This window comes from Schistocerca piceifrons, unplaced genomic scaffold (genome assembly GCF_021461385.2).
Source record: "Schistocerca piceifrons isolate TAMUIC-IGC-003096 unplaced genomic scaffold, iqSchPice1.1 HiC_scaffold_1122, whole genome shotgun sequence".
Classification (NCBI taxonomy): domain Eukaryota; kingdom Metazoa; phylum Arthropoda; class Insecta; order Orthoptera; family Acrididae; genus Schistocerca; species Schistocerca piceifrons.
In genome coordinates, this window is record NW_025726932.1 from 451 (window position 1) to 20,676 (window position 20,226).

Consider the following 20,226-nt stretch of genomic DNA (forward strand, 5'->3'; position numbering starts at 1 on the left):
CATAAGCCAGTAATTACAACATGCGAATCACTCGCTCACCACGCAGCTGTACGATAATGCTCGTGCGTGGGCCCGCATAGCTGAGTCGGTAGAGCGTTAGGTTTTCAACCAAAGGGTCCTGGGTTCAAGTCCCTGTCTGGGCGAAAATTAATACACTTTCGTAACGGCTAATGGAAACCCTACAGGAAAGAGTGAGGCCACGCCGCTTTCTGCCATCAGATTGCTTCTAAAGATGGCCGTTTCACTTGTCGGGAGTCGCTTCTGCCACCGGCAGTCGTGGCCGAGTGGTTAAGGCGTCTGACTTGAAATCAGATTCCCTCTGGGAGCGTAGGTTCGAGTCCTGCCGACTGCGAAAATTTTCTCTCTCTCAAAAGATGGACGTTCAGGTGCATCCTAGCAGTTGCGTCACTACTAAACACATGGGTCACCAGTTATTTGATCCAGGGCGCAGCGTTACAGTCGCGCCCAGAAGCCGCAGCTCATCTCCTCGTCTCACAGCCGCCCACCGGGTGTTAGTACAAGTGTCGCCTCACTGGGCAGTGCAGATGTGTCCTTTTTAGCTTGCAGACGATGACGTGTAGCAATTTACGAGCTAACGCAAGTCGAATGTTTTACCGTGTGTATCTGCTAGATACTGCCTCTCATACGGTGGAGAGGCTCACTCCTTCTTGTGTCTCGTTCTCTGCACACGAGTTGCCCCTGACATCGACATAGCACGGGTTTTCTAGCGTCAGCGCGGCGTCACGTGAAGTCAGCGAAGTGAATATTACACGAGTCGAGTCGACATGTTTGCTTGTTACGATGATGGAAGCAGAAGAAATGTGTGTGGGACTTCACTGCATCGGCTGCTCGCCTTTCAGCGTCCCTGTGTCTTATCAGACGAAGGTGACTGTGAAATTGGCAACGAGGCAGAGCTGAACGAACACATGCAAACAGCAACGTTCAATGTCAGCCGAAATAGCTCAGTTGGGAGAGCGTTAGACTGAAGATCTAAAGGTCCCTGGTTCGATCCCGGGTTTCGGCAGGTATTCGTTTTGATGCGACGCCAATGGAATTGCTCTGCGTTGGTGATAATGCAACTACAGCTGACAACAAAAATGACTCTCTGCTGTAGCAGTTCTGGTTGTCTAGTGCATGCCATAAGAGGAACTCACTAGAAAACTAACTCCCTTTGAAGGAAAAGAATCAAAAAAGCCCTACCGACTGCGTTCCTTTTTCTGTGTCAGGTGGTGAAGAACGTCTTCAACGGAACCGCGAAATGAGCGAAAACGTGGGAAACATTGCATTCGAAATGCTTGCGAATTTTCCAATTGCCCAGTGAGTGTCGACAAAACACGTCAATTCTCTGCTCCAACGTATGAGACGTAACAACTGGTGCAATTTGTTGTTGCATCGTGTGCCAGCAGTCTTCGATAGTGTGTTACGAGCTTAGCGCGATAAGTTTGCAGACAGCATTTAGGCGACGTTTTATTAGTAACGGCCCCATGCAACGATTGCACAACAGTAAAGGACATGAGTCAATGTACAGTTGTGCATCGTGGGAGGTCTCACACCGTCGTCCGAGCCCGGATAGCTCAGTCGGTAGAGCATTAGGCTTTTAACCTAAGGGTCCAGGGTTCAAGTCCCTGTCCGGGCGGAAATTTTAAAACTTTGGTAGCGATTCGTCTGGTAGCGGTGGAAACGCTACGGAAAATAATGCAGCTACGCCGTTTTCTGACACCACAGTGCTTCAAACGGTAGCATTTGCATGTGTCGGGACAACGCCGCGCTACCGGCAGTCGTGGCCGAGTGGTTAAGGCGTCTGACTCGAAATCAGATTCCCTATGGGAGCGTAGGTTCGAATCCTACCGGCTGCGTGCGATTTTGCGTAAAGAGAGGAGCAAAAATTTTCGCACACATGTGACATGCGTGGGCGAATGCGGGTGCAAACCAGTGACGCCATTCTCAACAAGACGAAAGTTTCCGTTTAAGAATACTGAGTTTCGCGACGACCGCTGCTTACTGTGGCCATCGGTTCACCTCGCACTGACGCTGGGACTGCAGAAAGCCGTCGCTGAGATCGTGAGTACACAGATGTGCTCGAAAGTGTTGGACAGAGCGAACATTCAATTCTTTTTAAGAATCGCAATTGAATCATTCGAGTGCGGCGAAGGCAGTGGTGCAGCGTTTCTTTTCTTAAGATCTCGCAGCTGCTTGGAGGTATGTCCATCGTTTTAAGACGACAGAAAACTAGCGTCAGCGGTGCGTCAGTGGGAAGTCGGTGAAGTCGCCATTGGAGCCATAAGCCAGTAATTACAACATGCGAATCACTCGCTCACCACGCAGCTGTACGATAATGCTCGTGCGTGGGCCCGCATAGCTGAGTCGGTAGAGCGTTAGGTTTTCAACCAAAGGGTCCTGGGTTCAAGTCCCTGTCTGGGCGAAAATTAATACACTTTCGTAACGGCTAATGGAAACCCTACAGGAAAGAGTGAGGCCACGCCGCTTTCTGCCATCAGATTGCTTCTAAAGATGGCCGTTTCACTTGTCGGGAGTCGCTTCTGCCACCGGCAGTCGTGGCCGAGTGGTTAAGGCGTCTGACTTGAAATCAGATTCCCTCTGGGAGCGTAGGTTCGAGTCCTGCCGACTGCGAAAATTTTCTCTCTCTCAAAAGATGGACGTTCAGGTGCATCCTAGCAGTTGCGTCACTACTAAACACATGGGTCACCAGTTATTTGATCCAGGGCGCAGCGTTACAGTCGCGCCCAGAAGCCGCAGCTCATCTCCTCGTCTCACAGCCGCCCACCGGGTGTTAGTACAAGTGTCGCCTCACTGGGCAGTGCAGATGTGTCCTTTTTAGCTTGCAGACGATGACGTGTAGCAATTTACGAGCTAACGCAAGTCGAATGTTTTACCGTGTGTATCTGCTAGATACTGCCTCTCATACGGTGGAGAGGCTCACTCCTTCTTGTGTCTCGTTCTCTGCACACGAGTTGCCCCTGACATCGACATAGCACGGGTTTTCTAGCGTCAGCGCGGCGTCACGTGAAGTCAGCGAAGTGAATATTACACGAGTCGAGTCGACATGTTTGCTTGTTACGATGATGGAAGCAGAAGAAATGTGTGTGGGACTTCACTGCATCGGCTGCTCGCCTTTCAGCGTCCCTGTGTCTTATCAGACGAAGGTGACTGTGAAATTGGCAACGAGGCAGAGCTGAACGAACACATGCAAACAGCAACGTTCAATGTCAGCCGAAATAGCTCAGTTGGGAGAGCGTTAGACTGAAGATCTAAAGGTCCCTGGTTCGATCCCGGGTTTCGGCAGGTATTCGTTTTGATGCGACGCCAATGGAATTGCTCTGCGTTGGTGATAATGCAACTACAGCTGACAACAAAAATGACTCTCTGCTGTAGCAGTTCTGGTTGTCTAGTGCATGCCATAAGAGGAACTCACTAGAAAACTAACTCCCTTTGAAGGAAAAGAATCAAAAAAGCCCTACCGACTGCGTTCCTTTTTCTGTGTCAGGTGGTGAAGAACGTCTTCAACGGAACCGCGAAATGAGCGAAAACGTGGGAAACATTGCATTCGAAATGCTTGCGAATTTTCCAATTGCCCAGTGAGTGTCGACAAAACACGTCAATTCTCTGCTCCAACGTATGAGACGTAACAACTGGTGCAATTTGTTGTTGCATCGTGTGCCAGCAGTCTTCGATAGTGTGTTACGAGCTTAGCGCGATAAGTTTGCAGACAGCATTTAGGCGACGTTTTATTAGTAACGGCCCCATGCAACGATTGCACAACAGTAAAGGACATGAGTCAATGTACAGTTGTGCATCGTGGGAGGTCTCACACCGTCGTCCGAGCCCGGATAGCTCAGTCGGTAGAGCATTAGGCTTTTAACCTAAGGGTCCAGGGTTCAAGTCCCTGTCCGGGCGGAAATTTTAAAACTTTGGTAGCGATTCGTCTGGTAGCGGTGGAAACGCTACGGAAAATAATGCAGCTACGCCGTTTTCTGACACCACAGTGCTTCAAACGGTAGCATTTGCATGTGTCGGGACAACGCCGCGCTACCGGCAGTCGTGGCCGAGTGGTTAAGGCGTCTGACTCGAAATCAGATTCCCTATGGGAGCGTAGGTTCGAATCCTACCGGCTGCGTGCGATTTTGCGTAAAGAGAGGAGCAAAAATTTTCGCACACATGTGACATGCGTGGGCGAATGCGGGTGCAAACCAGTGACGCCATTCTCAACAAGACGAAAGTTTCCGTTTAAGACTACTGAGTTTCGCGACGACCGCTGCTTACTGTGGCCATCGGTTCACCTCGCACTGACGCTGGGACTGCAGAAAGCCGTCGCTGAGATCGTGAGTACACAGATGTGCTCGAAAGTGTTGGACAGAGCGAACATTCAATTCTTTTTAAGAATCGCAATTGAATCATTCGAGTGCGGCGAAGGCAGTGGTGCAGCGTTTCTTTTCTTAAGATCTCGCAGCTGCTTGGAGGTATGTCCATCGTTTTAAGACGACAGAAAACTAGCGTCAGCGGTGCGTCAGTGGGAAGTCGGTGAAGTCGCCATTGGAGCCATAAGCCAGTAATTACAACATGCGAATCACTCGCTCACCACGCAGCTGTACGATAATGCTCGTGCGTGGGCCCGCATAGCTGAGTCGGTAGAGCGTTAGGTTTTCAACCAAAGGGTCCTGGGTTCAAGTCCCTGTCTGGGCGAAAATTAATACACTTTCGTAACGGCTAATGGAAACCCTACAGGAAAGAGTGAGGCCACGCCGCTTTCTGCCATCAGATTGCTTCTAAAGATGGCCGTTTCACTTGTCGGGAGTCGCTTCTGCCACCGGCAGTCGTGGCCGAGTGGTTAAGGCGTCTGACTTGAAATCAGATTCCCTCTGGGAGCGTAGGTTCGAGTCCTGCCGACTGCGAAAATTTTCTCTCTCTCAAAAGATGGACGTTCAGGTGCATCCTAGCAGTTGCGTCACTACTAAACACATGGGTCACCAGTTATTTGATCCAGGGCGCAGCGTTACAGTCGCGCCCAGAAGCCGCAGCTCATCTCCTCGTCTCACAGCCGCCCACCGGGTGTTAGTACAAGTGTCGCCTCACTGGGCAGTGCAGATGTGTCCTTTTTAGCTTGCAGACGATGACGTGTAGCAATTTACGAGCTAACGCAAGTCGAATGTTTTACCGTGTGTATCTGCTAGATACTGCCTCTCATACGGTGGAGAGGCTCACTCCTTCTTGTGTCTCGTTCTCTGCACACGAGTTGCCCCTGACATCGACATAGCACGGGTTTTCTAGCGTCAGCGCGGCGTCACGTGAAGTCAGCGAAGTGAATATTACACGAGTCGAGTCGACATGTTTGCTTGTTACGATGATGGAAGCAGAAGAAATGTGTGTGGGACTTCACTGCATCGGCTGCTCGCCTTTCAGCGTCCCTGTGTCTTATCAGACGAAGGTGACTGTGAAATTGGCAACGAGGCAGAGCTGAACGAACACATGCAAACAGCAACGTTCAATGTCAGCCGAAATAGCTCAGTTGGGAGAGCGTTAGACTGAAGATCTAAAGGTCCCTGGTTCGATCCCGGGTTTCGGCAGGTATTCGTTTTGATGCGACGCCAATGGAATTGCTCTGCGTTGGTGATAATGCAACTACAGCTGACAACAAAAATGACTCTCTGCTGTAGCAGTTCTGGTTGTCTAGTGCATGCCATAAGAGGAACTCACTAGAAAACTAACTCCCTTTGAAGGAAAAGAATCAAAAAAGCCCTACCGACTGCGTTCCTTTTTCTGTGTCAGGTGGTGAAGAACGTCTTCAACGGAACCGCGAAATGAGCGAAAACGTGGGAAACATTGCATTCGAAATGCTTGCGAATTTTCCAATTGCCCAGTGAGTGTCGACAAAACACGTCAATTCTCTGCTCCAACGTATGAGACGTAACAACTGGTGCAATTTGTTGTTGCATCGTGTGCCAGCAGTCTTCGATAGTGTGTTACGAGCTTAGCGCGATAAGTTTGCAGACAGCATTTAGGCGACGTTTTATTAGTAACGGCCCCATGCAACGATTGCACAACAGTAAAGGACATGAGTCAATGTACAGTTGTGCATCGTGGGAGGTCTCACACCGTCGTCCGAGCCCGGATAGCTCAGTCGGTAGAGCATTAGGCTTTTAACCTAAGGGTCCAGGGTTCAAGTCCCTGTCCGGGCGGAAATTTTAAAACTTTGGTAGCGATTCGTCTGGTAGCGGTGGAAACGCTACGGAAAATAATGCAGCTACGCCGTTTTCTGACACCACAGTGCTTCAAACGGTAGCATTTGCATGTGTCGGGACAACGCCGCGCTACCGGCAGTCGTGGCCGAGTGGTTAAGGCGTCTGACTCGAAATCAGATTCCCTATGGGAGCGTAGGTTCGAATCCTACCGGCTGCGTGCGATTTTGCGTAAAGAGAGGAGCAAAAATTTTCGCACACATGTGACATGCGTGGGCGAATGCGGGTGCAAACCAGTGACGCCATTCTCAACAAGACGAAAGTTTCCGTTTAAGAATACTGAGTTTCGCGACGACCGCTGCTTACTGTGGCCATCGGTTCACCTCGCACTGACGCTGGGACTGCAGAAAGCCGTCGCTGAGATCGTGAGTACACAGATGTGCTCGAAAGTGTTGGACAGAGCGAACATTCAATTCTTTTTAAGAATCGCAATTGAATCATTCGAGTGCGGCGAAGGCAGTGGTGCAGCGTTTCTTTTCTTAAGATCTCGCAGCTGCTTGGAGGTATGTCCATCGTTTTAAGACGACAGAAAACTAGCGTCAGCGGTGCGTCAGTGGGAAGTCGGTGAAGTCGCCATTGGAGCCATAAGCCAGTAATTACAACATGCGAATCACTCGCTCACCACGCAGCTGTACGATAATGCTCGTGCGTGGGCCCGCATAGCTGAGTCGGTAGAGCGTTAGGTTTTCAACCAAAGGGTCCTGGGTTCAAGTCCCTGTCTGGGCGAAAATTAATACACTTTCGTAACGGCTAATGGAAACCCTACAGGAAAGAGTGAGGCCACGCCGCTTTCTGCCATCAGATTGCTTCTAAAGATGGCCGTTTCACTTGTCGGGAGTCGCTTCTGCCACCGGCAGTCGTGGCCGAGTGGTTAAGGCGTCTGACTTGAAATCAGATTCCCTCTGGGAGCGTAGGTTCGAGTCCTGCCGACTGCGAAAATTTTCTCTCTCTCAAAAGATGGACGTTCAGGTGCATCCTAGCAGTTGCGTCACTACTAAACACATGGGTCACCAGTTATTTGATCCAGGGCGCAGCGTTACAGTCGCGCCCAGAAGCCGCAGCTCATCTCCTCGTCTCACAGCCGCCCACCGGGTGTTAGTACAAGTGTCGCCTCACTGGGCAGTGCAGATGTGTCCTTTTTAGCTTGCAGACGATGACGTGTAGCAATTTACGAGCTAACGCAAGTCGAATGTTTTACCGTGTGTATCTGCTAGATACTGCCTCTCATACGGTGGAGAGGCTCACTCCTTCTTGTGTCTCGTTCTCTGCACACGAGTTGCCCCTGACATCGACATAGCACGGGTTTTCTAGCGTCAGCGCGGCGTCACGTGAAGTCAGCGAAGTGAATATTACACGAGTCGAGTCGACATGTTTGCTTGTTACGATGATGGAAGCAGAAGAAATGTGTGTGGGACTTCACTGCATCGGCTGCTCGCCTTTCAGCGTCCCTGTGTCTTATCAGACGAAGGTGACTGTGAAATTGGCAACGAGGCAGAGCTGAACGAACACATGCAAACAGCAACGTTCAATGTCAGCCGAAATAGCTCAGTTGGGAGAGCGTTAGACTGAAGATCTAAAGGTCCCTGGTTCGATCCCGGGTTTCGGCAGGTATTCGTTTTGATGCGACGCCAATGGAATTGCTCTGCGTTGGTGATAATGCAACTACAGCTGACAACAAAAATGACTCTCTGCTGTAGCAGTTCTGGTTGTCTAGTGCATGCCATAAGAGGAACTCACTAGAAAACTAACTCCCTTTGAAGGAAAAGAATCAAAAAAGCCCTACCGACTGCGTTCCTTTTTCTGTGTCAGGTGGTGAAGAACGTCTTCAACGGAACCGCGAAATGAGCGAAAACGTGGGAAACATTGCATTCGAAATGCTTGCGAATTTTCCAATTGCCCAGTGAGTGTCGACAAAACACGTCAATTCTCTGCTCCAACGTATGAGACGTAACAACTGGTGCAATTTGTTGTTGCATCGTGTGCCAGCAGTCTTCGATAGTGTGTTACGAGCTTAGCGCGATAAGTTTGCAGACAGCATTTAGGCGACGTTTTATTAGTAACGGCCCCATGCAACGATTGCACAACAGTAAAGGACATGAGTCAATGTACAGTTGTGCATCGTGGGAGGTCTCACACCGTCGTCCGAGCCCGGATAGCTCAGTCGGTAGAGCATTAGGCTTTTAACCTAAGGGTCCAGGGTTCAAGTCCCTGTCCGGGCGGAAATTTTAAAACTTTGGTAGCGATTCGTCTGGTAGCGGTGGAAACGCTACGGAAAATAATGCAGCTACGCCGTTTTCTGACACCACAGTGCTTCAAACGGTAGCATTTGCATGTGTCGGGACAACGCCGCGCTACCGGCAGTCGTGGCCGAGTGGTTAAGGCGTCTGACTCGAAATCAGATTCCCTATGGGAGCGTAGGTTCGAATCCTACCGGCTGCGTGCGATTTTGCGTAAAGAGAGGAGCAAAAATTTTCGCACACATGTGACATGCGTGGGCGAATGCGGGTGCAAACCAGTGACGCCATTCTCAACAAGACGAAAGTTTCCGTTTAAGAATACTGAGTTTCGCGACGACCGCTGCTTACTGTGGCCATCGGTTCACCTCGCACTGACGCTGGGACTGCAGAAAGCCGTCGCTGAGATCGTGAGTACACAGATGTGCTCGAAAGTGTTGGACAGAGCGAACATTCAATTCTTTTTAAGAATCGCAATTGAATCATTCGAGTGCGGCGAAGGCAGTGGTGCAGCGTTTCTTTTCTTAAGATCTCGCAGCTGCTTGGAGGTATGTCCATCGTTTTAAGACGACAGAAAACTAGCGTCAGCGGTGCGTCAGTGGGAAGTCGGTGAAGTCGCCATTGGAGCCATAAGCCAGTAATTACAACATGCGAATCACTCGCTCACCACGCAGCTGTACGATAATGCTCGTGCGTGGGCCCGCATAGCTGAGTCGGTAGAGCGTTAGGTTTTCAACCAAAGGGTCCTGGGTTCAAGTCCCTGTCTGGGCGAAAATTAATACACTTTCGTAACGGCTAATGGAAACCCTACAGGAAAGAGTGAGGCCACGCCGCTTTCTGCCATCAGATTGCTTCTAAAGATGGCCGTTTCACTTGTCGGGAGTCGCTTCTGCCACCGGCAGTCGTGGCCGAGTGGTTAAGGCGTCTGACTTGAAATCAGATTCCCTCTGGGAGCGTAGGTTCGAGTCCTGCCGACTGCGAAAATTTTCTCTCTCTCAAAAGATGGACGTTCAGGTGCATCCTAGCAGTTGCGTCACTACTAAACACATGGGTCACCAGTTATTTGATCCAGGGCGCAGCGTTACAGTCGCGCCCAGAAGCCGCAGCTCATCTCCTCGTCTCACAGCCGCCCACCGGGTGTTAGTACAAGTGTCGCCTCACTGGGCAGTGCAGATGTGTCCTTTTTAGCTTGCAGACGATGACGTGTAGCAATTTACGAGCTAACGCAAGTCGAATGTTTTACCGTGTGTATCTGCTAGATACTGCCTCTCATACGGTGGAGAGGCTCACTCCTTCTTGTGTCTCGTTCTCTGCACACGAGTTGCCCCTGACATCGACATAGCACGGGTTTTCTAGCGTCAGCGCGGCGTCACGTGAAGTCAGCGAAGTGAATATTACACGAGTCGAGTCGACATGTTTGCTTGTTACGATGATGGAAGCAGAAGAAATGTGTGTGGGACTTCACTGCATCGGCTGCTCGCCTTTCAGCGTCCCTGTGTCTTATCAGACGAAGGTGACTGTGAAATTGGCAACGAGGCAGAGCTGAACGAACACATGCAAACAGCAACGTTCAATGTCAGCCGAAATAGCTCAGTTGGGAGAGCGTTAGACTGAAGATCTAAAGGTCCCTGGTTCGATCCCGGGTTTCGGCAGGTATTCGTTTTGATGCGACGCCAATGGAATTGCTCTGCGTTGGTGATAATGCAACTACAGCTGACAACAAAAATGACTCTCTGCTGTAGCAGTTCTGGTTGTCTAGTGCATGCCATAAGAGGAACTCACTAGAAAACTAACTCCCTTTGAAGGAAAAGAATCAAAAAAGCCCTACCGACTGCGTTCCTTTTTCTGTGTCAGGTGGTGAAGAACGTCTTCAACGGAACCGCGAAATGAGCGAAAACGTGGGAAACATTGCATTCGAAATGCTTGCGAATTTTCCAATTGCCCAGTGAGTGTCGACAAAACACGTCAATTCTCTGCTCCAACGTATGAGACGTAACAACTGGTGCAATTTGTTGTTGCATCGTGTGCCAGCAGTCTTCGATAGTGTGTTACGAGCTTAGCGCGATAAGTTTGCAGACAGCATTTAGGCGACGTTTTATTAGTAACGGCCCCATGCAACGATTGCACAACAGTAAAGGACATGAGTCAATGTACAGTTGTGCATCGTGGGAGGTCTCACACCGTCGTCCGAGCCCGGATAGCTCAGTCGGTAGAGCATTAGGCTTTTAACCTAAGGGTCCAGGGTTCAAGTCCCTGTCCGGGCGGAAATTTTAAAACTTTGGTAGCGATTCGTCTGGTAGCGGTGGAAACGCTACGGAAAATAATGCAGCTACGCCGTTTTCTGACACCACAGTGCTTCAAACGGTAGCATTTGCATGTGTCGGGACAACGCCGCGCTACCGGCAGTCGTGGCCGAGTGGTTAAGGCGTCTGACTCGAAATCAGATTCCCTATGGGAGCGTAGGTTCGAATCCTACCGGCTGCGTGCGATTTTGCGTAAAGAGAGGAGCAAAAATTTTCGCACACATGTGACATGCGTGGGCGAATGCGGGTGCAAACCAGTGACGCCATTCTCAACAAGACGAAAGTTTCCGTTTAAGAATACTGAGTTTCGCGACGACCGCTGCTTACTGTGGCCATCGGTTCACCTCGCACTGACGCTGGGACTGCAGAAAGCCGTCGCTGAGATCGTGAGTACACAGATGTGCTCGAAAGTGTTGGACAGAGCGAACATTCAATTCTTTTTAAGAATCGCAATTGAATCATTCGAGTGCGGCGAAGGCAGTGGTGCAGCGTTTCTTTTCTTAAGATCTCGCAGCTGCTTGGAGGTATGTCCATCGTTTTAAGACGACAGAAAACTAGCGTCAGCGGTGCGTCAGTGGGAAGTCGGTGAAGTCGCCATTGGAGCCATAAGCCAGTAATTACAACATGCGAATCACTCGCTCACCACGCAGCTGTACGATAATGCTCGTGCGTGGGCCCGCATAGCTGAGTCGGTAGAGCGTTAGGTTTTCAACCAAAGGGTCCTGGGTTCAAGTCCCTGTCTGGGCGAAAATTAATACACTTTCGTAACGGCTAATGGAAACCCTACAGGAAAGAGTGAGGCCACGCCGCTTTCTGCCATCAGATTGCTTCTAAAGATGGCCGTTTCACTTGTCGGGAGTCGCTTCTGCCACCGGCAGTCGTGGCCGAGTGGTTAAGGCGTCTGACTTGAAATCAGATTCCCTCTGGGAGCGTAGGTTTGAGTCCTGCCGACTGCGAAAATTTTCTCTCTCTCAAAAGATGGACGTTCAGGTGCATCCTAGCAGTTGCGTCACTACTAAACACATGGGTCACCAGTTATTTGATCCAGGGCGCAGCGTTACAGTCGCGCCCAGAAGCCGCAGCTCATCTCCTCGTCTCACAGCCGCCCACCGGGTGTTAGTACAAGTGTCGCCTCACTGGGCAGTGCAGATGTGTCCTTTTTAGCTTGCAGACGATGACGTGTAGCAATTTACGAGCTAACGCAAGTCGAATGTTTTACCGTGTGTATCTGCTAGATACTGCCTCTCATACGGTGGAGAGGCTCACTCCTTCTTGTGTCTCGTTCTCTGCACACGAGTTGCCCCTGACATCGACATAGCACGGGTTTTCTAGCGTCAGCGCGGCGTCACGTGAAGTCAGCGAAGTGAATATTACACGAGTCGAGTCGACATGTTTGCTTGTTACGATGATGGAAGCAGAAGAAATGTGTGTGGGACTTCACTGCATCGGCTGCTCGCCTTTCAGCGTCCCTGTGTCTTATCAGACGAAGGTGACTGTGAAATTGGCAACGAGGCAGAGCTGAACGAACACATGCAAACAGCAACGTTCAATGTCAGCCGAAATAGCTCAGTTGGGAGAGCGTTAGACTGAAGATCTAAAGGTCCCTGGTTCGATCCCGGGTTTCGGCAGGTATTCGTTTTGATGCGACGCCAATGGAATTGCTCTGCGTTGGTGATAATGCAACTACAGCTGACAACAAAAATGACTCTCTGCTGTAGCAGTTCTGGTTGTCTAGTGCATGCCATAAGAGGAACTCACTAGAAAACTAACTCCCTTTGAAGGAAAAGAATCAAAAAAGCCCTACCGACTGCGTTCCTTTTTCTGTGTCAGGTGGTGAAGAACGTCTTCAACGGAACCGCGAAATGAGCGAAAACGTGGGAAACATTGCATTCGAAATGCTTGCGAATTTTCCAATTGCCCAGTGAGTGTCGACAAAACACGTCAATTCTCTGCTCCAACGTATGAGACGTAACAACTGGTGCAATTTGTTGTTGCATCGTGTGCCAGCAGTCTTCGATAGTGTGTTACGAGCTTAGCGCGATAAGTTTGCAGACAGCATTTAGGCGACGTTTTATTAGTAACGGCCCCATGCAACGATTGCACAACAGTAAAGGACATGAGTCAATGTACAGTTGTGCATCGTGGGAGGTCTCACACCGTCGTCCGAGCCCGGATAGCTCAGTCGGTAGAGCATTAGGCTTTTAACCTAAGGGTCCAGGGTTCAAGTCCCTGTCCGGGCGGAAATTTTAAAACTTTGGTAGCGATTCGTCTGGTAGCGGTGGAAACGCTACGGAAAATAATGCAGCTACGCCGTTTTCTGACACCACAGTGCTTCAAACGGTAGCATTTGCATGTGTCGGGACAACGCCGCGCTACCGGCAGTCGTGGCCGAGTGGTTAAGGCGTCTGACTCGAAATCAGATTCCCTGTGGGAGCGTAGGTTCGAATCCTACCGGCTGCGTGCGATTTTGCGTAAAGAGAGGAGCAAAAATTTTCGCACACATGTGACATGCGTGGGCGAATGCGGGTGCAAACCAGTGACGCCATTCTCAACAAGACGAAAGTTTCCGTTTAAGAATACTGAGTTTCGCGACGACCGCTGCTTACTGTGGCCATCGGTTCACCTCGCACTGACGCTGGGACTGCAGAAAGCCGTCGCTGAGATCGTGAGTACACAGATGTGCTCGAAAGTGTTGGACAGAGCGAACATTCAATTCTTTTTAAGAATCGCAATTGAATCATTCGAGTGCGGCGAAGGCAGTGGTGCAGCGTTTCTTTTCTTAAGATCTCGCAGCTGCTTGGAGGTATGTCCATCGTTTTAAGACGACAGAAAACTAGCGTCAGCGGTGCGTCAGTGGGAAGTCGGTGAAGTCGCCATTGGAGCCATAAGCCAGTAATTACAACATGCGAATCACTCGCTCACCACGCAGCTGTACGATAATGCTCGTGCGTGGGCCCGCATAGCTGAGTCGGTAGAGCGTTAGGTTTTCAACCAAAGGGTCCTGGGTTCAAGTCCCTGTCTGGGCGAAAATTAATACACTTTCGTAACGGCTAATGGAAACCCTACAGGAAAGAGTGAGGCCACGCCGCTTTCTGCCATCAGATTGCTTCTAAAGATGGCCGTTTCACTTGTCGGGAGTCGCTTCTGCCACCGGCAGTCGTGGCCGAGTGGTTAAGGCGTCTGACTTGAAATCAGATTCCCTCTGGGAGCGTAGGTTCGAGTCCTGCCGACTGCGAAAATTTTCTCTCTCTCAAAAGATGGACGTTCAGGTGCATCCTAGCAGTTGCGTCACTACTAAACACATGGGTCACCAGTTATTTGATCCAGGGCGCAGCGTTACAGTCGCGCCCAGAAGCCGCAGCTCATCTCCTCGTCTCACAGCCGCCCACCGGGTGTTAGTACAAGTGTCGCCTCACTGGGCAGTGCAGATGTGTCCTTTTTAGCTTGCAGACGATGACGTGTAGCAATTTACGAGCTAACGCAAGTCGAATGTTTTACCGTGTGTATCTGCTAGATACTGCCTCTCATACGGTGGAGAGGCTCACTCCTTCTTGTGTCTCGTTCTCTGCACACGAGTTGCCCCTGACATCGACATAGCACGGGTTTTCTAGCGTCAGCGCGGCGTCACGTGAAGTCAGCGAAGTGAATATTACACGAGTCGAGTCGACATGTTTGCTTGTTACGATGATGGAAGCAGAAGAAATGTGTGTGGGACTTCACTGCATCGGCTGCTCGCCTTTCAGCGTCCCTGTGTCTTATCAGACGAAGGTGACTGTGAAATTGGCAACGAGGCAGAGCTGAACGAACACATGCAAACAGCAACGTTCAATGTCAGCCGAAATAGCTCAGTTGGGAGAGCGTTAGACTGAAGATCTAAAGGTCCCTGGTTCGATCCCGGGTTTCGGCAGGTATTCGTTTTGATGCGACGCCAATGGAATTGCTCTGCGTTGGTGATAATGCAACTACAGCTGACAACAAAAATGACTCTCTGCTGTAGCAGTTCTGGTTGTCTAGTGCATGCCATAAGAGGAACTCACTAGAAAACTAACTCCCTTTGAAGGAAAAGAATCAAAAAAGCCCTACCGACTGCGTTCCTTTTTCTGTGTCAGGTGGTGAAGAACGTCTTCAACGGAACCGCGAAATGAGCGAAAACGTGGGAAACATTGCATTCGAAATGCTTGCGAATTTTCCAATTGCCCAGTGAGTGTCGACAAAACACGTCAATTCTCTGCTCCAACGTATGAGACGTAACAACTGGTGCAATTTGTTGTTGCATCGTGTGCCAGCAGTCTTCGATAGTGTGTTACGAGCTTAGCGCGATAAGTTTGCAGACAGCATTTAGGCGACGTTTTATTAGTAACGGCCCCATGCAACGATTGCACAACAGTAAAGGACATGAGTCAATGTACAGTTGTGCATCGTGGGAGGTCTCACACCGTCGTCCGAGCCCGGATAGCTCAGTCGGTAGAGCATTAGGCTTTTAACCTAAGGGTCCAGGGTTCAAGTCCCTGTCCGGGCGGAAATTTTAAAACTTTGGTAGCGATTCGTCTGGTAGCGGTGGAAACGCTACGGAAAATAATGCAGCTACGCCGTTTTCTGACACCACAGTGCTTCAAACGGTAGCATTTGCATGTGTCGGGACAACGCCGCGCTACCGGCAGTCGTGGCCGAGTGGTTAAGGCGTCTGACTCGAAATCAGATTCCCTATGGGAGCGTAGGTTCGAATCCTACCGGCTGCGTGCGATTTTGCGTAAAGAGAGGAGCAAAAATTTTCGCACACATGTGACATGCGTGGGCGAATGCGGGTGCAAACCAGTGACGCCATTCTCAACAAGACGAAAGTTTCCGTTTAAGAATACTGAGTTTCGCGACGACCGCTGCTTACTGTGGCCATCGGTTCACCTCGCACTGACGCTGGGACTGCAGAAAGCCGTCGCTGAGATCGTGAGTACACAGATGTGCTCGAAAGTGTTGGACAGAGCGAACATTCAATTCTTTTTAAGAATCGCAATTGAATCATTCGAGTGCGGCGAAGGCAGTGGTGCAGCGTTTCTTTTCTTAAGATCTCGCAGCTGCTTGGAGGTATGTCCATCGTTTTAAGACGACAGAAAACTAGCGTCAGCGGTGCGTCAGTGGGAAGTCGGTGAAGTCGCCATTGGAGCCATAAGCCAGTAATTACAACATGCGAATCACTCGCTCACCACGCAGCTGTACGATAATGCTCGTGCGTGGGCCCGCATAGCTGAGTCGGTAGAGCGTTAGGTTTTCAACCAAAGGGTCCTGGGTTCAAGTCCCTGTCTGGGCGAAAATTAATACACTTTCGTAACGGCTAATGGAAACCCTACAGGAAAGAGTGAGGCCACGCCGCTTTCTGCCATCAGATTGCTTCTAAAGATGGCCGTTTCACTTGTCGGGAGTCGCTTCTGCCACCGGCAGTCGTGGCCGAGTGGTTAAGGCGTCTGACTTGAAATCAGATTCCCTCTGGGAGCGTAGGTTCGAGTCCTGCCGACTGCGAAAATTTTCTCTCTCTCAAAAGATGGACGTTCAGGTGCATCCTAGCAGTTGCGTCACTACTAAACACATGGGTCACCAGTTATTTGATCCAGGGCGCAGCGTTACAGTCGCGCCCAGAAGCCGCAGCTCATCTCCTCGTCTCACAGCCGCCCACCGGGTGTTAGTACAAGTGTCGCCTCACTGGGCAGTGCAGATGTGTCCTTTTTAGCTTGCAGACGATGACGTGTAGCAATTTACGAGCTAACGCAAGTCGAATGTTTTACCGTGTGTATCTGCTAGATACTGCCTCTCATACGGTGGAGAGGCTCACTCCTTCTTGTGTCTCGTTCTCTGCACACGAGTTGCCCCTGACATCGACATAGCACGGGTTTTCTAGCGTCAGCGCGGCGTCACGTGAAGTCAGCGAAGTGAATATTACACGAGTCGAGTCGACATGTTTGCTTGTTACGATGATGGAAGCAGAAGAAATGTGTGTGGGACTTCACTGCATCGGCTGCTCGCCTTTCAGCGTCCCTGTGTCTTATCAGACGAAGGTGACTGTGAAATTGGCAACGAGGCAGAGCTGAACGAACACATGCAAACAGCAACGTTCAATGTCAGCCGAAATAGCTCAGTTGGGAGAGCGTTAGACTGAAGATCTAAAGGTCCCTGGTTCGATCCCGGGTTTCGGCAGGTATTCGTTTTGATGCGACGCCAATGGAATTGCTCTGCGTTGGTGATAATGCAACTACAGCTGACAACAAAAATGACTCTCTGCTGTAGCAGTTCTGGTTGTCTAGTGCATGCCATAAGAGGAACTCACTAGAAAACTAACTCCCTTTGAAGGAAAAGAATCAAAAAAGCCCTACCGACTGCGTTCCTTTTTCTGTGTCAGGTGGTGAAGAACGTCTTCAACGGAACCGCGAAATGAGCGAAAACGTGGGAAACATTGCATTCGAAATGCTTGCGAATTTTCCAATTGCCCAGTGAGTGTCGACAAAACACGTCAATTCTCTGCTCCAACGTATGAGACGTAACAACTGGTGCAATTTGTTGTTGCATCGTGTGCCAGCAGTCTTCGATAGTGTGTTACGAGCTTAGCGCGATAAGTTTGCAGACAGCATTTAGGCGACGTTTTATTAGTAACGGCCCCATGCAACGATTGCACAACAGTAAAGGACATGAGTCAATGTACAGTTGTGCATCGTGGGAGGTCTCACACCGTCGTCCGAGCCCGGATAGCTCAGTCGGTAGAGCATTAGGCTTTTAACCTAAGGGTCCAGGGTTCAAGTCCCTGTCCGGGCGGAAATTTTAAAACTTTGGTAGCGATTCGTCTGGTAGCGGTGGAAACGCTACGGAAAATAATGCAGCTACGCCGTTTTCTGACACCACAGTGCTTCAAACGGTAGCATTTGCATGTGTCGGGACAACGCCGCGCTACCGGCAGTCGTGGCCGAGTGGTTAAGGCGTCTGACTCGAAATCAGATTCCCTATGGGAGCGTAGGTTCGAATCCTACCGGCTGCGTGCGATTTTGCGTAAAGAGAGGAGCAAAAATTTTCGCACACATGTGACATGCGTGGGCGAATGCGGGTGCAAACCAGTGACGCCATTCTCAACAAGACGAAAGTTTCCGTTTAAGAATACTGAGTTTCGCGACGACCGCTGCTTACTGTGGCCATCGGTTCACCTCGCACTGACGCTGGGACTGCAGAAAGCCGTCGCTGAGATCGTGAGTACACAGATGTGCTCGAAAGTGTTGGACAGAGCGAACATTCAATTCTTTTTAAGAATCGCAATTGAATCATTCGAGTGCGGCGAAGGCAGTGGTGCAGCGTTTCTTTTCTTAAGATCTCGCAGCTGCTTGGAGGTATGTCCATCGTTTTAAGACGACAGAAAACTAGCGTCAGCGGTGCGTCAGTGGGAAGTCGGTGAAGTCGCCATTGGAGCCATAAGCCAGTAATTACAACATGCGAATCACTCGCTCACCACGCAGCTGTACGATAATGCTCGTGCGTGGGCCCGCATAGCTGAGTCGGTAGAGCGTTAGGTTTTCAACCAAAGGGTCCTGGGTTCAAGTCCCTGTCTGGGCGAAAATTAATACACTTTCGTAACGGCTAATGGAAACCCTACAGGAAAGAGTGAGGCCACGCCGCTTTCTGCCATCAGATTGCTTCTAAAGATGGCCGTTTCACTTGTCGGGAGTCGCTTCTGCCACCGGCAGTCGTGGCCGAGTGGTTAAGGCGTCTGACTTGAAATCAGATTCCCTCTGGGAGCGTAGGTTTGAGTCCTGCCGACTGCGAAAATTTTCTCTCTCTCAAAAGATGGACGTTCAGGTGCATCCTAGCAGTTGCGTCACTACTAAACACATGGGTCACCAGTTATTTGATCCAGGGCGCAGCGTTACAGTCGCGCCCAGAAGCCGCAGCTCATCTCCTCGTCTCACAGCCGCCCACCGGGTGTTAGTACAAGTGTCGCCTCACTGGGCAGTGCAGATGTGTCCTTTTTAGCTTGCAGACGATGACGTGTAGCAATTTACGAGCTAACGCAAGTCGAATGTTTTACCGTGTGTATCTGCTAGATACTGCCTCTCATACGGTGGAGAGGCTCACTCCTTCTTGTGTCTCGTTCTCTGCACACGAGTTGCCCCTGACATCGACATAGCACGGGTTTTCTAGCGTCAGCGCGGCGTCACGTGAAGTCAGCGAAGTGAATATTACACGAGTCGAGTCGACATGTTTGCTTGTTACGATGATGGAAGCAGAAGAAATGTGTGTGGGACTTCACTGCATCGGCTGCTCGCCTTTCAGCGTCCCTGTGTCTTATCAGACGAAGGTGACTGTGAAATTGGCAACGAGGCAGAGCTGAACGAACACATGCAAACAGCAACGTTCAATGTCAGCCGAAATAGCTCAGTTGGGAGAGCGTTAGACTGAAGATCTAAAGGTCCCTGGTTCGATCCCGGGTTTCGGCAGGTATTCGTTTTGATGCGACGCCAATGGAATTGCTCTGCGTTGGTGATAATGCAACTACAGCTGACAACAAAAATGACTCTCTGCTGTAGCAGTTCTGGTTGTCTAGTGCATGCCATAAGAGGAACTCACTAGAAAACTAACTCCCTTTGAAGGAAAAGAATCAAAAAAGCCCTACCGACTGCGTTCCTTTTTCTGTGTCAGGTGGTGAAGAACGTCTTCAACGGAACCGCGAAATGAGCGAAAACGTGGGAAACATTGCATTCGAAATGCTTGCGAATTTTCCAATTGCCCAGTGAGTGTCGACAAAACACGTCAATTCTCTGCTCCAACGTATGAGACGTAACAACTGGTGCAATTTGTTGTTGCATCGTGTGCCAGCAGTCTTCGATAGTGTGTTACGAGCTTAGCGCGATAAGTTTGCAGACAGCATTTAGGCGACGTTTTATTAGTAACGGCCCCATGCAACGATTGCACAACAGTAAAGGACATGAGTCAATGTACAGTTGTGCATCGTGGGAGGTCTCACACCGTCGTCCGAGCCCGGATAGCTCAGTCGGTAGAGCATTAGGCTTTTAACCTAAGGGTCCAGGGTTCAAGTCCCTGTCCGGGCGGAAATTTTAAAACTTTGGTAGCGATTCGTCTGGTAGCGGTGGAAACGCTACGGAAAATAATGCAGCTACGCCGTTTTCTGACACCACAGTGCTTCAAACGGTAGCATTTGCATGTGTCGGGACAACGCCGCGCTACCGGCAGTCGTGGCCGAGTGGTTAAGGCGTCTGACTCGAAATCAGATTCCCTGTGGGAGCGTAGGTTCGAATCCTACCGGCTGCGTGCGATTTTGCGTAAAGAGAGGAGCAAAAATTTTCGCACACATGTGACATGCGTGGGCGAATGCGGGTGCAAACCAGTGACGCCATTCTCAACAAGACGAAAGTTTCCGTTTAAGAATACTGAGTTTCGCGACGACCG

General features: G+C 50.2%; 36 non-coding genes across 36 annotated transcripts; all 36 read left to right on the plus strand.

The window, feature by feature from the left end:
* The first annotated feature begins 270 nt into the window (after nucleotides 1-270).
* Nucleotides 271-352, plus strand: Trnas-uga. The gene has a single exon. It is a non-coding gene; the product is annotated as a tRNA-Ser (tRNA).
* Nucleotides 353-951: 599 nt separating this feature from the next.
* Trnaf-gaa lies at nucleotides 952-1,024 on the plus strand. The gene has a single exon. It is a non-coding gene; the product is annotated as a tRNA-Phe (tRNA).
* Nucleotides 1,025-1,563: 539 nt separating this feature from the next.
* On the plus strand, nucleotides 1,564-1,636 carry Trnak-uuu. Its single transcript has one exon. It is a non-coding gene; the product is annotated as a tRNA-Lys (tRNA).
* A 138-nt stretch (nucleotides 1,637-1,774) lies between these two features.
* On the plus strand, nucleotides 1,775-1,856 carry Trnas-cga. Its single transcript has one exon. It is a non-coding gene; the product is annotated as a tRNA-Ser (tRNA).
* A 693-nt stretch (nucleotides 1,857-2,549) lies between these two features.
* On the plus strand, nucleotides 2,550-2,631 carry Trnas-uga. Its single transcript has one exon. It is a non-coding gene; the product is annotated as a tRNA-Ser (tRNA).
* Nucleotides 2,632-3,230: 599 nt separating this feature from the next.
* Trnaf-gaa lies at nucleotides 3,231-3,303 on the plus strand. Its single transcript has one exon. It is a non-coding gene; the product is annotated as a tRNA-Phe (tRNA).
* Nucleotides 3,304-3,842: 539 nt separating this feature from the next.
* Trnak-uuu lies at nucleotides 3,843-3,915 on the plus strand. The gene has a single exon. It is a non-coding gene; the product is annotated as a tRNA-Lys (tRNA).
* Nucleotides 3,916-4,053: 138 nt separating this feature from the next.
* Nucleotides 4,054-4,135, plus strand: Trnas-cga. Its single transcript has one exon. It is a non-coding gene; the product is annotated as a tRNA-Ser (tRNA).
* Nucleotides 4,136-4,828: 693 nt separating this feature from the next.
* Trnas-uga lies at nucleotides 4,829-4,910 on the plus strand. Its single transcript has one exon. It is a non-coding gene; the product is annotated as a tRNA-Ser (tRNA).
* Nucleotides 4,911-5,509: 599 nt separating this feature from the next.
* Trnaf-gaa lies at nucleotides 5,510-5,582 on the plus strand. Its single transcript has one exon. It is a non-coding gene; the product is annotated as a tRNA-Phe (tRNA).
* Nucleotides 5,583-6,121: 539 nt separating this feature from the next.
* Trnak-uuu lies at nucleotides 6,122-6,194 on the plus strand. The gene has a single exon. It is a non-coding gene; the product is annotated as a tRNA-Lys (tRNA).
* Nucleotides 6,195-6,332: 138 nt separating this feature from the next.
* Nucleotides 6,333-6,414, plus strand: Trnas-cga. The gene has a single exon. It is a non-coding gene; the product is annotated as a tRNA-Ser (tRNA).
* A 693-nt stretch (nucleotides 6,415-7,107) lies between these two features.
* On the plus strand, nucleotides 7,108-7,189 carry Trnas-uga. Its single transcript has one exon. It is a non-coding gene; the product is annotated as a tRNA-Ser (tRNA).
* Nucleotides 7,190-7,788: 599 nt separating this feature from the next.
* Trnaf-gaa lies at nucleotides 7,789-7,861 on the plus strand. The gene has a single exon. It is a non-coding gene; the product is annotated as a tRNA-Phe (tRNA).
* A 539-nt stretch (nucleotides 7,862-8,400) lies between these two features.
* Nucleotides 8,401-8,473, plus strand: Trnak-uuu. The gene has a single exon. It is a non-coding gene; the product is annotated as a tRNA-Lys (tRNA).
* A 138-nt stretch (nucleotides 8,474-8,611) lies between these two features.
* Nucleotides 8,612-8,693, plus strand: Trnas-cga. The gene has a single exon. It is a non-coding gene; the product is annotated as a tRNA-Ser (tRNA).
* A 693-nt stretch (nucleotides 8,694-9,386) lies between these two features.
* Trnas-uga lies at nucleotides 9,387-9,468 on the plus strand. The gene has a single exon. It is a non-coding gene; the product is annotated as a tRNA-Ser (tRNA).
* Nucleotides 9,469-10,067: 599 nt separating this feature from the next.
* On the plus strand, nucleotides 10,068-10,140 carry Trnaf-gaa. The gene has a single exon. It is a non-coding gene; the product is annotated as a tRNA-Phe (tRNA).
* A 539-nt stretch (nucleotides 10,141-10,679) lies between these two features.
* On the plus strand, nucleotides 10,680-10,752 carry Trnak-uuu. The gene has a single exon. It is a non-coding gene; the product is annotated as a tRNA-Lys (tRNA).
* A 138-nt stretch (nucleotides 10,753-10,890) lies between these two features.
* Nucleotides 10,891-10,972, plus strand: Trnas-cga. The gene has a single exon. It is a non-coding gene; the product is annotated as a tRNA-Ser (tRNA).
* Nucleotides 10,973-11,665: 693 nt separating this feature from the next.
* On the plus strand, nucleotides 11,666-11,747 carry Trnas-uga. The gene has a single exon. It is a non-coding gene; the product is annotated as a tRNA-Ser (tRNA).
* Nucleotides 11,748-12,346: 599 nt separating this feature from the next.
* On the plus strand, nucleotides 12,347-12,419 carry Trnaf-gaa. The gene has a single exon. It is a non-coding gene; the product is annotated as a tRNA-Phe (tRNA).
* A 539-nt stretch (nucleotides 12,420-12,958) lies between these two features.
* Nucleotides 12,959-13,031, plus strand: Trnak-uuu. The gene has a single exon. It is a non-coding gene; the product is annotated as a tRNA-Lys (tRNA).
* Nucleotides 13,032-13,169: 138 nt separating this feature from the next.
* On the plus strand, nucleotides 13,170-13,251 carry Trnas-cga. The gene has a single exon. It is a non-coding gene; the product is annotated as a tRNA-Ser (tRNA).
* A 693-nt stretch (nucleotides 13,252-13,944) lies between these two features.
* On the plus strand, nucleotides 13,945-14,026 carry Trnas-uga. The gene has a single exon. It is a non-coding gene; the product is annotated as a tRNA-Ser (tRNA).
* Nucleotides 14,027-14,625: 599 nt separating this feature from the next.
* On the plus strand, nucleotides 14,626-14,698 carry Trnaf-gaa. Its single transcript has one exon. It is a non-coding gene; the product is annotated as a tRNA-Phe (tRNA).
* A 539-nt stretch (nucleotides 14,699-15,237) lies between these two features.
* Nucleotides 15,238-15,310, plus strand: Trnak-uuu. The gene has a single exon. It is a non-coding gene; the product is annotated as a tRNA-Lys (tRNA).
* A 138-nt stretch (nucleotides 15,311-15,448) lies between these two features.
* Trnas-cga lies at nucleotides 15,449-15,530 on the plus strand. Its single transcript has one exon. It is a non-coding gene; the product is annotated as a tRNA-Ser (tRNA).
* Nucleotides 15,531-16,223: 693 nt separating this feature from the next.
* On the plus strand, nucleotides 16,224-16,305 carry Trnas-uga. The gene has a single exon. It is a non-coding gene; the product is annotated as a tRNA-Ser (tRNA).
* A 599-nt stretch (nucleotides 16,306-16,904) lies between these two features.
* Trnaf-gaa lies at nucleotides 16,905-16,977 on the plus strand. Its single transcript has one exon. It is a non-coding gene; the product is annotated as a tRNA-Phe (tRNA).
* A 539-nt stretch (nucleotides 16,978-17,516) lies between these two features.
* Trnak-uuu lies at nucleotides 17,517-17,589 on the plus strand. Its single transcript has one exon. It is a non-coding gene; the product is annotated as a tRNA-Lys (tRNA).
* Nucleotides 17,590-17,727: 138 nt separating this feature from the next.
* Nucleotides 17,728-17,809, plus strand: Trnas-cga. The gene has a single exon. It is a non-coding gene; the product is annotated as a tRNA-Ser (tRNA).
* A 693-nt stretch (nucleotides 17,810-18,502) lies between these two features.
* Nucleotides 18,503-18,584, plus strand: Trnas-uga. The gene has a single exon. It is a non-coding gene; the product is annotated as a tRNA-Ser (tRNA).
* Nucleotides 18,585-19,183: 599 nt separating this feature from the next.
* Trnaf-gaa lies at nucleotides 19,184-19,256 on the plus strand. Its single transcript has one exon. It is a non-coding gene; the product is annotated as a tRNA-Phe (tRNA).
* Nucleotides 19,257-19,795: 539 nt separating this feature from the next.
* On the plus strand, nucleotides 19,796-19,868 carry Trnak-uuu. Its single transcript has one exon. It is a non-coding gene; the product is annotated as a tRNA-Lys (tRNA).
* A 138-nt stretch (nucleotides 19,869-20,006) lies between these two features.
* Trnas-cga lies at nucleotides 20,007-20,088 on the plus strand. The gene has a single exon. It is a non-coding gene; the product is annotated as a tRNA-Ser (tRNA).
* The last annotated feature ends 138 nt before the right edge of the window (nucleotides 20,089-20,226 follow it).